Source organism: Dysidea avara, chromosome 1 (genome assembly GCF_963678975.1).
Source record: "Dysidea avara chromosome 1, odDysAvar1.4, whole genome shotgun sequence".
In the NCBI taxonomy this organism is placed as follows: Eukaryota; Metazoa; Porifera; class Demospongiae; order Dictyoceratida; family Dysideidae; genus Dysidea; species Dysidea avara.
The window spans coordinates 15027764-15041580 of NC_089272.1; the positions used below are offsets into that span (position 1 = coordinate 15027764).

General features: G+C 38.7%; 1 long non-coding RNA gene across 1 annotated transcript; it reads left to right on the forward strand.

Annotated features, from left to right (window-relative positions):
* The first annotated feature begins 3961 nt into the window (after positions 1 to 3961).
* On the forward strand, positions 3962 to 8233 carry LOC136257460 (uncharacterized). Its single transcript, XR_010702013.1, has 4 exons — positions 3962 to 4134; positions 6112 to 6149; positions 7033 to 7223; positions 8076 to 8233. It is a non-coding gene; the product is annotated as an uncharacterized lncRNA (long non-coding RNA).
* The last annotated feature ends 5584 nt before the right edge of the window (positions 8234 to 13817 follow it).

The window sequence follows — 13817 nt, forward strand, 5'->3', positions numbered from 1 at the left end:
CTCATGCCATGGTGATGACATACATATTATAGTGTGAGTTATGACCATCTAAAAGCAATAACAATGGTCGTGCTGATCCAGCATGCCTCAAAAAATGATGAAAGAACTATTCTTTAAATAATGTCATGTCTATCCAGCTGTTGTCGCTTAAGCCATATGTAGTACCAGGCACTTCATCTCTGGTCCAGTCTATATTTAAAATTTTTTGCATCAAAAGTGATAAATGGCAGCATACATTGACCAGTGGCCTTTATACAAACAACAACTGTAACTTGTGATCTATTTCCAAATGTGCAGTATCGTACTTTACGTTGTTCTCTTTTAGCTATCACTATGGGTGAACGATGCTCCAAGGGCACACCAGATTCATCAACATTGTAGATGCACTCAGGTTTATCCAATAAATTATCATCAACCAATACCCTTTTCAGGGTGATGAAATAATTATCCAATTCTTACTTTTTTTTCATTGCATCCATACAGAAAAATGCTGTACAGTCACCCTTTCTTAAGGCAAGCTGTGGTTGGCGTTCAATAACGCAACAAAACTACCCTTGACTGATTTTCTTTTTTCTCAGTAATCCTTTCTCTTGAGCAGTTGCTTCAACTGTTCTTTTCGGGTCTTACCATACCCAACAGAGGATGTGACCTCAAGAAATTCTGCTAACTCACTTTCTTCAGCCTTATTCAAGTAAGGCTTAGGTCCTGGCTTTATTCCGTGAATAACTCTTCCACTTATGTGGTCTTGAAATGTGGTTCTCGGTACATAATATTCTCTGGCAGCTTATTTTATCTTGCATCGTCCATCTTTCACTGCCTGGATAGCCGCCTCTATAGACTAATTGCTTCATTTCAAACGTTTTTTTAGTGACTGCATAACTGGAGGTGCAGACAACGATTGCTTCTTTCTGAAAGATACCTTCTTCTTGGATCTCCGACATGGCATCGCACTAAAATGAACACCACACGTTAATACGATTATAATAGTGGTGTAGTTGTGTAAATACATGACTTACAAGGATGGGGTAGTGCGGTGAATGAAGGTCAATGACTCTGTTTACACACTGTGTTGCGATAAAACTAAACACACACTTCTTGCTCAATAGCAAAACAGGATTTCTCTGTTAACTCACGTAAAACTTCAGTGCTGATAATAAGGCATGAAACTGCCAATAATAAGTACATGCCAATAATAGGTCGCTTACGCTATGGGATTCAAACAATAAAGGCAATGTATCCTGGATAAAACTCTCTGCAGTACACATGTAGTATGTTCATACCAAGTTAAATTCTCATCATAATAGAGCCACCCAAGATAGTTAAACTAGGACACACGAGATAGTGGCATGTCATCAATAGTGATATTTAAGTCATGATTTTGAAGTTTTTGATGTAAGCCAACCTTGGATTTCTTGATACTAAGGCTCAAAAGGTTTACGCAAAGCCAACAATATACAATATTAGATCCTCTTATACAGCCTGTAGGTTATGTCTACACAAGAGAGATTATTACTGCTACAATGCATCTCCATATCATCAGCATACAAATTTAGTTCACAGTTCTGTATAACATTTGGCAGGTCATTCATGTAAATGCTGAACATTAATGGGCCCCCTGAGGCACACCAACATGTGCTTTACCCCCGATAGATGATGATCCATGCATACTAACTTTTTGTTAATGACATGATAAGTAACTCGCAAACCAAGTAAGAGAGTGTCCAATACACCACAACATGCAAGCTTAGATTGTAATATATTATGGTTGAGACCATCAAACACTTTGGAAATGTCTAAGAAAGCTACTGCAGTAAACTTACTTTCATCAATAGCTCTTTGCCAAGAATCAGTAACGTGTAGGAGAACATACTGAGTTGAGTAATTTGAATGAAATACTGACTGACGATCTGAAAGTAAATAGTTTTTCAACAAATAATATGTTGCCAATTGACCATAAACCACTCATTTTTTAGATATAACTGGCAGAACAGGAATTGGATGAAAATTTGTCAACTCAGTACTAACTTTAGTATTTTTATTTTGAATTGGAGTAACTACTGCAAGCTTCCACAAAATTAATCAGGAAAGATTCCAGAAGTAATGCTAGAATTAAATTTATAAGTCTGGTAATAAGTTTTCAAATAGAATTAGGTTCAGCCTTGATAAATCTGACAGGAATGCCATCAACACCTGAAGCACTTTTGCTCTCAACATCACTTATAATAGAAATGATGTCAGATTCTGAAACATCAGACAGATGAAATGTAGATGAAGCCACTGAACAATATGATGAAGGAGAAACAGATTATGAGGAAGACTACTAACAAGTTTATCAATAACAGACAAAAAGTAATGATGCAAATCATCAGGAGTAAAATCCAGATTTGCAACATAGCCAGATGGTTGTGACCCTTGGCGTGATATGTAATCAAAATTGGAACAAAGCTTTCTGGTATAGAAGAAGCAATTTGTAACAAATAAGTGTGCTTAGCATTTCTTAACAGTTTATTAATTTTGTTATGCCATATCACAGATCACCAGTACTCAGAGCACAATGGTGAAGTCTATCTCTTACAAAATAACATCAGAGTTGGCAGCCCATGAGTTGTATGTTGTTTAATATGAATCTTATGAAGAGGTAATAGCAAGAAATTGTAACACTGCAGTAAAACGCTCCACAGCATCAGAGACATTGCCAAAACAAAATACATCATTCTGAGCCTCATCACATGTAACAAAGTAGAATCCAATTTATGATATATAAGACCCCACATTTATCAACTTATGTCCAGTGGGCTGATTTATAAGCTGTAGATGAGTAGTACTTTAGTCTCTATACTTTTAAAGAGGATTGGTAACCTGCAGAAGGCGTTATACTTGTTTGTTATTCAAAGTGTCTGAATTAGCTGCATATTGCATTTTACATTCCATTAAATTTCAGCTCATATGTAACTCCTCAGCAGTTGATTGTATTGAAACAAAATTTGCACATGTGCTATAAGATAGTCTCTAATATGAACCCTAGGTTTGTGCTAACTCATTGTGAATGCAGGGTTAGAGCAAGAGTATCCGGAAATACCAACATTTACCTTATACATAGCTACCATGCAGCCATGCAATACTTGATTTATTTATTTTTACTGTATAAAACTTCCATATGGAGTATATAGTACATCATTTACTTACATAACAAGGAGATTCGTTAACTATAATTATTTTATTAATTGTTAAAATAAATTTATAATGGTTGACTCAACAGCACTGCTGGATAATTCATATTCTATAATTTAATTGTGGAGGGGTAATAGTAGAGATATGCCACAATTCTGGAATGTGGCTGAAGGAATCGTAGATAATGTCCCTTGTATGGTTTGTTATTGGAATTAGATAGCTTCCACTTTCCACTTTAACTTGTTTGTGCACAATTTTGTACATTATACAGTACAGTCCAGCTACAACTTGACAAACGCGTGCTGCTGAAACGCATTAGTTGTTGCGTGCGTACCACAAATTTGAGCGGGTAATAAGCTGTATCAACTAGAGGCAGCACGCGTATCAACGACGTGAATACAGCTACTGTACTGTACCATGGTGAAGTGCACACGCGTTTACAACTTCGCAGTGTACACGTATCCAGTAGATGCAACGCGTTTGTACAGTACATCACGTTGTAGCAGTTTGCACGCAGTACTGAGTACAACTTCGTAGTGTACACGTTTCCTGTAGATGCAACGCGTTTGTACAGTACATCACGTTGTAGTAGTTTGCACGCATTACCATGTACTGAGTACGTGTCAACGCGGCTCGCAATACAATAGCCGTAGTGCTCACATCAACACTTACTCAGTAAATTACTACAGTAAAATGTACCTCCTTAGTACGTCCTTGCATAGATAGTAGGGTATATACTATCTATGGTCCTTGCTACTTCCGGCAAACTGTCTCTACCCAAGTTAGCGCAGCTTTGTAATAAGCGCTGCGCTAAGTTCTAGTAACTCGTGACAAACATACTCGTTTCTGATTGATGATCCCCATGGCCGGGCACGTGTTGTAGCCGGAGAATTTAAATATACATGGCAGCAGAGTGATATCACTATCGCTGGAATCAGTCACTGAAGGCGTAACTCCGCTCAAGTAAGTTTTTCGTATGTCTGCACTCACGTCTAGTACGGGCTGATTACTGCCTTTTTAGGCAATGAATACTATGTTGTGTAGGTGGCTTACTGCTCTTCCTTACAAGTCAACATACTAGCGCATGCACTAATTAATTAGAATACACTTACGATGCACGAGTACTAGCAGTGATAATACGTGATAGAGGCAGTTGTTGTAGCTTAGATGTTTTTCCTTTGTTGCTCCAGTACTTAGGACTAGTGTTAGGGCTGTAGTGATGAGCCAGTTTAGTTGAATATCCCCATCACCTCGCCGGGCGGTTCCATCTACAGCTACCCTGCTAAGAATTGTTACTGACTCATCTCTACAACCCTAGCACTAGTGCCAAAACAATAAAGGAAAACATCTATGCTACAACAATAGCCTCTATCACGCTTTATCACTGCCAGTACTCGTATATCGTAAGTGTTTTCTAATTAATTAGTGCATGCGCTAGTTTGTAGACTTGTAAGGAAGAGCAGTATCAGCAGTTGTAGCTCGATAGTGGGGTCTCCAGTGTTGCAAGAGATGGATAATGTCTGGATTGTGTTTAAAAACTGTTTCCAGCTCAGTGCGTGAGTCCAGTCCGCGAAATACATTACGCCTCATGGAGCCAGGAACCACACATATAAAGCCAGATCATAAGTGGTCATTTAGTGCAGCTGTTGGTCTGTTGGAAGGTTAGGCCATCATTATTAAATTACTTGTTTCTCATCACTGCCTGCATCAGTTTTTGTTCCATTGCATGGGTGATAGGAAACAAGCAATATAACAATGATGGCCTTATATAGAAAAGATGCTTATCAGGCTGGGTATATATCTAAGTGTGGTGAAGCATCTGAGTAAGCAATGATATCAAGCTGCACAATAGGTCATGGTTTCGCATTGCGAGGACTTGCTGATGGAATCCAGTAAGTAAATACAGTGCTCACTATGCATGACCCCATCAATTTTACAAAATGTAGACAACTTATTGTACGCCTTGGTAGTTTAGTAAATTATATTGAGTATACTATGCACAATTAAGGTACTGATAGTGCCATGGGTCAGATAATTAAAAATATCACTGACTAATAAATGCCAATTAACACTTGATGTACGAAAACCTTCTTAGCATTCGACTTAGAACAATAATCAACGGTGAAGATCTTTAGACAACTACTAAGCTAATTTTTTGTGTATACTTTATTAATGCACACTTCCTGGGCCAAGAAGTTGGACTAATATCACCAGACGACCTTCACATGATCGATAACTTATGATACACGTGTACTACTAGTGATAAAGCGCTATTGTTGTAGCATAGGTGTTTTCCTTTGTTGCTTTAGAGCAGTACCAGTAGTTGTAGCTTTATAATGGTCTATCCAATGCTGAAATAGCTGGACAATTCCTGGATTATTGTTTAAAAGTATTTTCAGTGTCCAGTCCACAAAATACATTACGTTGTATTTCAATGTCTCTATTATGTATACTAATACTAGCCCTATGGAGTTGCCAACATACCTAGTAGCTTCTGACCATCTACTGTAAATAGACTGGACGTAATATCTTTATGGAGTTCATGAAATTATATGTATCTAACAACTTACTGCTAAAATTGGTAACTACGTTCTCTGCAGTGAGTATGTATGTAACCAGTTGAGCAACAATCTGTCGTTTTGCACATTCAATCCTGTTTATTACTTCCCTGTTAGCAAAGGACTGCACTGCAAAGTTTAGTCTTGCAATGAGCAATGTTCTCTGTGTTAACAATGGAGGAGACACAGAATCACTTGCCTTTTGCTGTACACTCATGAATTATGTGTTACTATCCTTGAACAGGCGAATCCACAAGTTGAGCTTTGTTTAATTTAGTACATAGTGAAGTGATTAAAGCATGCAAATTTTTTTTGTCTAGCATGCATATTTACAGTAAATACTTCTTTGTGTACTTAACATGTGCATGTATTTTTACATCAGGAGAAATTGTTCAAGATCACTGCTGACAAGAAAACAGTGTAAGTTTTGTAGTCCTCTTTGTATAGTACAGAAATTTACAGGCCTGTCACAGTAATGTATCTAGTGTTGCACCGATAATTGGTTGAATAATTGGTAATGGCCGATAGTGTTCATTTTAACGAGTATTGGTATCAGTTAGGAAGCGAACCAAATTAACCAAAGCCCACAATCAATCGTTAATGAACATGTGACAGTAATGAAAGTGGGTAAGTGGTAAAACACTTATTTGCTGTAACCGTTTTATAATTGGTTAAGCTTGTTTGTATCCGAAAAGTATGTTTGTAAGGCTACAGTAATCTGTGTATACACAGTATATATTGGCCACCCACATAGTTGGCCAATCGCCCTTTGCAAAGAGTCTGGAATTCCACTAAAAGCACCATTTTGAGAAATTGGCTTTGCTGTTTTGTAACTATTTGATATCCTTTGCCAAGAAAGTGGTTAGTGGTGAAGCTGTAGCAAACATTATAGATTCGGCTGCCCACATATTATTATTATTATTATTATAAATAATTGCAATGTACACACCAACTTTGGTCTGAAGAGTTGAAGATTATCAGTTAAATATCGGCATATAGGTTACAGAAATGGGCAAATAATCGGTAAACGTCAATATGGATATAGACGCAACACTAAATGTATCTGTAAAAGTTTCTCCCTGTATGTGCAATGGTAAACGCTGTTGCCACTGTCTACTGTATAGTATATTGCTAATACCCTACTTAGCATGTTTTCATGCAATGTGCCTACACACTATACTGGCTTATAAAATATTCCATCTTCCTATTATATGTATATTAAGGATGTATTTGTGATTGAATTTTGTAAAATCAATGTAATATATGGGCGCAATACATAGTGTTATATATTGTGTTACTGTAGTGCTATGACAGACCAGATCAGACAGTTCTCAGGACAGAACTTATCGTGTATGTACCATCTTCACTCAAGGGGATAATGGTACCTGCTGAGGTAGATCATGTGGCCTCCACAAGAGATGTCCTTCACTAGGGGACTTTACCAGAACGTTTGTATCCAGAGTTTGCTCTTTTCAGCTTTATAGTAGCCAAGAGGTGTGTGTATGTATGTAGTGTGTGTAATGTGTGTGTGCGTGCATGCGTGCGTGTGTTGAGGCTGTCCGATTGTGACTAAAATTGTAAGTGATTACTGCCCAATTGCATTTTGTATATTCTGAGCTGAATGTTTTCTTTTAGAGACATTTAACAGTCACGAGCCTTTTACACAACTATTTTGTGACATAAGGCCAGGGGGTGGGGAGGACCATAGGCATCGGTCTCATAAGCATCGGTCTGGTATTCAAAAGGTCCCTGTTTGATTCCTGGTTACACCACCTTGGTGTTGTTGTTGTTGTTGTTTCGTTGAGCAAGAAACTTTGCTCAAATTGCTCCAACCATATAATGGGGATGTGGTGACCTGGTGTCAATAGGTAGTAGCCCACCCAGCTGTAACATCCAATGGGTACTGTACCTAGTATGTACTTTGGTATTTATGGGGGACCCAACTGTCCTTGTCACACTTAACAGAGTTGAGGTCGTTGTGAAACTTCAGGTTCTGTGCCACTCTTCTGAGGTCTGGACTGTCCTCCTGTGTGTTACTATTGATACCCCAGGAGAATTTTCCTGCACAAGACTCAAGTGCCTGGGTTGTGCACAGGCGTCTCACTGGGTGGCAATAGCTGTGTTTTGCATAGCTGCCGGAGGATTTGAGAGGCCACACAACATGTAGTTCATAATGACCCCATCACCACTTAGTGAGACAACAACAGTTTGGCATTTGCTTCACCAGTACAGCTGGGTAGAGAGCAATATGAGTATCTCTCATTCTCTCACACACACACACACACACACACACACACACAGACAAATTTATAGAATCTCTTATCATGTATATGTAAATTTGTCTAGTTGTCATCCTGGAGTACACGATAGCTTATCGTCTAGCAGCTTCCAGAGTATTGTAATACTGTACGTGTAGTGTATTCATTTGCAAAGAATGTGAAGTTATGTTTATGTAAAAGAAATAATATTAAATTCTTTCATCCTGCTATGTTGACCTCAATAAGCACATTATAGTGTGCACAGTACTAAATAATGCTCAGGATTTTATTACAAGACAGTTAGATTTGACCAATTGTCTCTCACAGTGTAATTTTGTTGTATGCTTTAAACACTCTTATTTTAGAGTTTTCTTCATACTCAATGTCAGCTCAATTATGAAAACTGTCGGGTTAGCCTTTATATACATGCTCACCATTGCAAGTTGTTTATTGGCTATTGTCATAATTATGTGTGAATAAATGTTCATGTTATAAATGGTACTTTAGCTACTGTATGTTTGGGACCTATAATATTATGATGTAGTTGATTGGGTTATGTACACCTTAGCTATGTTAGGGACCTACTTGATACGGTCACTATAAAGGTGGTCTTATTGATGAGGTCACGAAGTATATACACCTAAACAGGTGGTCTTGTTAGTGAGATCATGAAGTACAGTACCTATTTACACCACCGACAAAACAAAATGGTAACATTTCTGTGTAGCCAACTGTTTGTATGTGAGAAGCTAGAAGTGAAGCGTCGAGTGATCCAATAGCAATCACTAGCCATTTAAAAGTCACTATACTGAATGAGGGAGCACACCATAACAGTGTTTTGGGATCCTATAATTACATGGACAGGCACCTTAGATGTGTAGATAGAATTAAAATCGTGAATTGAAGTGGCCAGGATAGTTTTTGTGTAATTCTCAATATATAGGTACTGTTTACTGTAATATCAAGAGTTATTAACTCTTGGTAATATCAAATAGAGTTTGTGTAATAGCTACACACTGTACATTCTTGAGAGTTAAAAAAAGTAGTTCTGGTTCATGCAAACACAACTACATACTTTGACCTCATTGCTAAGACCACTTATACTTACAGTGTAGTGACCAGGTTGGGCAAGTCCCAACTTCTTGTATCGGTCAACACTTTGATGCCATTAATTTTATCAAGAGTCCATAATGGACTCTTCATTTTATTTATATCCCAGGTATGTGGCTGGGTCCATGCCTATGTATACTATCATTATCGAGCTGTCATCTGGTAGAAAATAAGGGTAGCTACCGTGTACAGTATCATATTCTTCTCACTCCTTTAACATTGTACACGCGATGTAAAAGTGGTCACTCACAAGACTTCATTCACTGTATAAGTCTGGCAGCACCCACAGAGGTACAGATACTGCCTGATTTGTGTGCATAGAGATAGCATAGCGGGGTTGTAGAAAGTTTATAAAATGTTCATAGATTATTTCAAGTTCACAAACCAGACTAATTGAACTTTTTTCACCACATGACAACACTGTGACTGAGATCTGGCACAACCACCCCTTCGCCAATAGCATAGATTATAGACTACACATGCATCCTATGCTTCTACAGTGTGGAACCCTCAGACAAGGCCACTCTAGAAACTGTACAGTGGCAGGCAGCTGGGAGTCGCTGGTCTCCTTGACAAATTGATGGCGTAAATCTCAAATGCTTGCCTGTATATGAACTACATTGGCCTACCCTTGCATCAAGTTTATGTTAAGTGTGGCAATGATGTGTGACATCATGCACAATAGGTTCTTTGGACTGTAACTGTAGTTCCAACACAATCTACAATAAGCTCTTTTCAAACTTTCTCTTTTTTGTGAATATAGCTAGTAGCTATTCTTGTAAAACACTGTTCCATGGCCAGCTTTTGTTTTTGACCCTGAGTAATCCCAAGTTTCGTCCTGCCCATATTAACATTTGTGCTCATAGTAAGCCTTGGGAAGCACCCTTGTACAGGCTCTGTCTTTTGACAAAATATCAGTTAGATAAATAACAGAAATTGCGACTGAAGGGGCGGCCGCGCTAGACCAATTATATAGTTTCCCTAAGGCAAGGAATTTTTGTGGTATTTATCATTGAAGCAATGGATTTGATTGGATAAAATCTATCAAGCCTCTGATCATCAAGTCAACCTAAGTGAGTAGAAAATCGCTTTAATAGACGTAAAAATGGGGAGGATGAGCGTCGAATTGAGAAAGAGAGTAATAGTGTTACGTTCTCGCGGTTACTCAGTAGGAGACATATTTCGACGATTTAAAGAAGAAAAGATACCTATCACTAGACAATCACTGTACAATCTCATTGAGAAGTTTCGTGTACAACAAACAGTGTCTGATATGCCTAGAAGGAGAAGACAACGAATAATTACCGACGAAATGAGACAATTCATTCAGGATGCCCTGAAAAAGGATGATGAACTCACGGCTACTAAGATTCGTGATCTACTGTTGACATCATGGCCAGATTTATACCTACGGGAAGTGCCGTCAATTTCAACAATAAAGCGTACCAGAAAAGATATGGGGTGGGTGTGTACCAGGCCCTACTACTGTCAAATTATTCGCCAAGTAAGTTGTTTTTACCAGTGTGCTATTCGGTGTTTAGCTACAATACATGGCCACCATCATTAAATTCCTTGCTTCCCGTTACCGACGGCATCAATTTTTAGGTAACCGCACTAAATTTTAATTATTTGATTATAGATCACGTGAATGCACTATTTCAATTCATGATAGAAGGAGGCACGCTGTGACCCAAGTTTAAAGGTAAAAACATTAGCTGTGCATATAAGCATAGAAGAAGGGTGAGAGCCCCTCCACTCTTGTTCAACAGGGTGCATGCATGTATGCAGGGGCAGATCCAGGAGCTGGCAAGGGGAGGGGCACAAGCAGGCTAAGTTGTAGGTGGTTGGGGAGAGTCAGATTCTATAGTTCAGAGGAGCCTGTATTCCGTGGAATAGCAGAATTACGGAATAAGTGAAAATCACATTCTAAATAATTTGCTATTGTTTATAGTCTCTATAACGTTTTAATATACATTCCTCACCTCGTAGAGAACACAATCACGATGGCACCGATCCTCAGGGTGATCTTTAAACAGGATATGTACAAAGATATTCACTCTAGAACAATCTAACTAAGCGTTTAGTGATATTCAATCTAACTAAGCGTTTAGTGATATTCAAGTGATATTCACTCTAGAACAATCCATCGTTTAGTGATATTGAACGAAACCTGTTTGCTCTGCCAACCAGACTGGGAGGTCTGGGGGTTGTCGATCCTGTCAATTACTCATTATTTCAGTATGCTGCTTCCATTAGGGTTACCACTCCTAGTTCACCTTATTATACAGCAGTCTCATGCTTACTCAGTTGAGGTGTTGTCTTCACAGATTGAGGCAAGGAGAACAATTTTGGATACGCATCACCAGTCTATCATCAACTCCCGTGATGCTCTGCTACCTGTGCTATCACCATCATTACATAGATCGATCATGTTATCTTCTGAAAAGGGCTCCTCTAGCTGGGTGGCTGCTCTACCTTTATCTGACCATGGTTTTTGTTTACAGAAAGGTGCTTTTCGTGACGCCTTGTGTCTTCGATATGGCTGGCGACCACCACTGTTGCCTTCCAATTGTGTGTGTGGCAAGCTATTCTCTGTTGAGCATGCCCTTTGTTGTCCCTGTGGTGGTCTCCCTATAGTCCGTCATAACGAGCTACGAGACATTACTGCTGGATTATTAACTGAGCTGTGTCATAGTGTTGAAGTTGAACCATCCTTACAGCCACTCTCAGGAGAATCTTTTCAGTATAGATCAGCTAATGTTGAGGATGGGGCCCGTCTTGATGTTGTGGCCAATGGTTTTTGGGAACGCGGTCAGAAGGCATACTTTGATGTAAAGGTGTTTAATCCTTTTGCTCCCACACACTGTTCAGTGTCTTTACCCCAGTGTTACAGGCGTGCGGAGCTAGAGAAGAAGAGGAAATATGAAGAAAGGATCCGTGAGGTGGAGCATGGGACATTCTCTCCTTTAGTGTTTTCATGTACTGGAGGCATGGGACCCCTGGCCACAGTAGTGTACAAGAGAATAGCCACTCTGCTGTCACAAAAAAATGGACAGTCTTACAGCATGACCCTGCACTGGTTAAGATGTAAACTGAGTTTTTCACTACTTCGTGCAGCCATCACTTGTTTGAGAGGTTCTAGATCTTCCTACCATCGCTTTAGCTTTAAAGAGTCTGCAGCTATTGACCTTGTTTGTGCAGAGGGTAGGATTAGCTCATTTGACTGACTTTATCTTTTGTTAAGTAATATCTATATAATACTAATGAAAGAATTATTGACAATAAAAATTCTTTCTAAAGTGAAAAAAAAAAAAAAAATCTAACTAAGCTAAACTACCATCAAATACACTTCACTACACAATCGCTAGAAAACTAGAAGTTCTTTGTGCTATACGTACTCATACCAGCTGTCACACGCCCAAATTTATTAGAGTTATATACGAAGTGTTAGAGTCGAGGTTGGAGCTCTGATGTTGGGAGCTGAAAGCAGTATTATTCTCCGAATTTATTTGAAACACTTTAGGAAATGGTAACAGTTATAAGAAAGGTCAGATTATTCCATGCATGCAGGGTAGCTACCTAGGGGGTGCCCGGGATTGTTTTGTCCTAAACTATTCGGCCAGTTAGCTAGCTAGCTGCTCGTGTGTGACAGCTGGTATGAGCAAGTACAGCACAAAGAACTTCTAGTTTTCTAGCGATTATGTAGTGAAGTGTATTTAACAGTAGTTTAGCTTAGTTAGATTGTTCTAGAGTGAATATCTTTGTACATATCCTATTTAAAGATCGCCCCGAGGATCGGTGCCATCGTGATTGTGTTCTCTATGAGGTGAGAAATGTGTATTAAAATGTTATAGAGGCTATAAACAATAACAAAATATTTAGAATGTGATTTTCGCTTATTCTGTAATTCTGCTATTCCGTATTCCGCGGAATACAGGCTCCCATAGTTCAGTGCTGCATTTTTGAAGCAACAAATAATCACCTCTTAGTAGTATCTCACAGTTGATTTTAGCCATTTTGGCCTTTTCGGATGGTTGTGAAGTCTTAAAAGCTATTCAAAAGGCTCTGAATATCTTCAACATGATAATTAATTTTAGAAGCACTTAGTACGCATGAAGGTGCTGGGTATCAATTTCACAGCTAGTTTGACTGGTCTGCTTTGGTTTCAGGTGAATTTGTAATAAATGCTAATAAAATGTGCATATTTTCATGAATTAATAAACTGATCTTGGCCTGACACTAAGTTTAGTAGCTAATCAAAAGCATGCGTAGCTGCTCCACAGGGTTGGAGCATTTGCCCCAAATGCTCCATGCTGGATCCGCCATTGGTATGGGTGCATAAATAGTCCTGGCAGCCTTCAAGATCGAGATACTCTAATAGGACCGTCAAACTTAAAGAACGACGAGTCAAGTATATAATTAGTAGTCACCTCCCACCCACATCAGTATGGGTGACGGGAAACAAGCAATATAATAATGATGGCTGTAATAAGCCCATCCCCTCAATAATCCCAAATTGCATACAAGAGTCTAAGTATCTAATGAGTATTTCAAAAGATTTATAAATACAATATTAAAATTTCATCCACTTTTAATTTTAAAGACATTTTACTCTCGTTCTCACCCGTACTTATTAGGAAATGGGACAGTAGACAACAGGGGATCTTTGTATAGGTTGTGAAGTAGATTGATGAAAGATTCAGCATTAAGTACTTTAGCT